Below are 2,186 nucleotides of genomic sequence, written 5' to 3'. Positions count from 1 at the left end.
GAGTGACGATGTGGTTCTTTCTCGAGGCAAAATGGTATGAGTGATGAAGAAGTGAACCAGTTTGACTTGAAATGGCATATGATCTGAAGGAAAGGAATGGGCGAGGGAGCCGGAGGCTTCCACCACTCTTGTAAGAAATTCATTCACCTCGCTCTTCTGTTCCCTATGGTGGTTCATTCTAATTAAAAAATACTCCACTCCCTCATGAGGTTCGTTAAGCTTTCTTTGAGTGGCACCTCAGAAAGAGAACGAAAGGTTCCAACTACATACATGGAATACAAGTTTCTTAAAGTTTTTCTCCATCAACCTCGTGAGGAAAGCCCTTATTTATTTGACAGTACGGTTAGCGCGGCTACGTTTTGTCGATATACTCTCCTACACTTTAGAGACTTTTGTTATAACACCAATTCCTCAAAATGACAGAAAGGGCCTCTCTACCCGCATCTACACCTTCCAGTTGTTAACCTGGCCTTAGCGGCTTAGCTCCATGAGACTTCAACACCCGAAAGAACGTCTTTTGACAGAGTGTCTCTAGAAGCCCGCTTGTGACGCCGGTAAGACCTGATTGCTTTAGTCAAACCGCTTCTTTCAGAAGAGAAAGGTCCATTCCCCAAAATCTGTCTTGTAAGTGGTTTGTGACTTCGCAGCTACTTCACATCCTCTATTTCGCTCAGTGAAAGCTCTGAATTCTAGTAGTTCACCTTTGAATTGAGAATGGTTTTTGCTTTGATTGCTATCCACTTTTTCAAAAGAAAATAGCTTTGCATAGTTGACGAATTCTGCTTAGTAGGGACCTAAACACAGGAATGGTTTTTTCAGAGTCAGACCGTACCTTATGACGAAAGGAAAGGGGGAGAAAGGATGGATCACCTGCCGATCTGTGATCAAAGAAAACAATAGAAACAGAATGGGATACAGATTGACCGAAAAGCCATCTCTATCAATCTACGCTCATTGATGATGTAAGAGAGAGAAACTTTGTATATAGACCTACTTGGCTCCTGCTTGACTCTTAGCACTCGGACTAGAACAGGACTAGGACAAGGCACTTCCAGACAAGGCTAGTAGGATAGGGAGTCTAAGTACAACAAGAAGTAAACGGAAATGAGGCGTCATCCAAGAATGAAAGTAAGGATAGGTCCAAAAACGGACCTTGACTAAACAAGCGAGAAAAGTCTGCTGTCCTTGACTTGCTTAGGTGACTTCAGCGGAGTTGGATTACTGACTGACTCTATTTGGTCAAATTCCGAACCTACGTAGAAAAACTTCAACAGAACAAAGAAAGATCAAGGCGACCTAACATCTAACCCAAGCAAATCACACTACCTTTTTGAATGGAAGAATCAACAAAAAAGACAACCCTGTCAAAGATATCTAACCTTATCGCTTCCGCTATCAGTTCAAAAACCTCTGATACCTATAGCCGGTGCTCCTATAAAGTGAAAGTCAGAAAGGGTCGCCAAGAAAAGGAGACTAATAGGCTTCTTGGTCTTGTTTAATAGATGTTCCAAGTACCATGAATAGGAAGGAAGATTACGGCAAGGAAGAGAAGAAAGAAATGAAGAAATAGAGAGATTCGAGAATCTATGAAAGGGCATCTAAGGCTAAGGAAGAATGAAAGGAAGTCCATTACTGAGAGAAGTGGTAATATCTCATCTTGCTTGCTGGGAGAGAGGAAGCTTACGGACCACCTTTTCCAGCCAGATAGTGAGCGTCAGAAATGAACACGAACTTCAAGCGGCCGGGAATGAGTACCTATCCCTTACGGGAATCGAACCCGTGTCTTCGACATGAAAAGACGATGTCCTAACCACTGGACGAAAGGGACCAAAAAACCATTCTTCATATACCTCAGCTCCGAGAATAGAAGTGGTTCGTTTTCTTTCTATACGCAATTCAAGATTTCATTTGTGTGAATGTTGGTGATTTCTGATGTGAATTCGGCGGGTCGTCCCCCCTTCCTACGGCCCACCGAGACCCAGTGACACACCAACCACGCCCCTTCCCTTTCTCCGATCATAAAGCCCCCCAATCCCAACGACTACCCCAATCATTGCTCAAATCATCGTTTTCTCCTGGCTCATTTGCTCATGACTTCCAAGTTCGCATCACTATAAGAAATTCCATTTTCAGTCATTTGACAGCTATAGGAGACAACACTTTTTCAAAAGTAGATCCAGAGTCTA

The 2,186-nt window shown here is 43.1% G+C and overlaps 1 non-coding gene across 1 annotated transcript; it reads right to left on the bottom strand.

Annotated features, from left to right (window-relative positions):
• Positions 1 to 1,756: 1,756 nt before the first annotated feature.
• Positions 1,757 to 1,828, bottom strand: TRNAE-UUC (transfer RNA glutamic acid (anticodon UUC)). Its single transcript has one exon. It is a non-coding gene; the product is annotated as a tRNA-Glu (tRNA).
• Between the last annotated feature and the right edge of the window lie 358 nt (positions 1,829 to 2,186).

Source organism: Cornus florida, unplaced genomic scaffold (genome assembly GCF_030987335.1).
Source record: "Cornus florida cultivar Cherokee Brave unplaced genomic scaffold, ASM3098733v1 CherokeeBrave_3.0.0_Hap2_scaffold_292, whole genome shotgun sequence".
Taxonomy (NCBI): domain Eukaryota; kingdom Viridiplantae; phylum Streptophyta; class Magnoliopsida; order Cornales; family Cornaceae; genus Cornus; species Cornus florida.
Note: the sequence above shows the minus strand (reverse complement) of the source record. Positions and strands in the feature narration are given on the sequence as shown.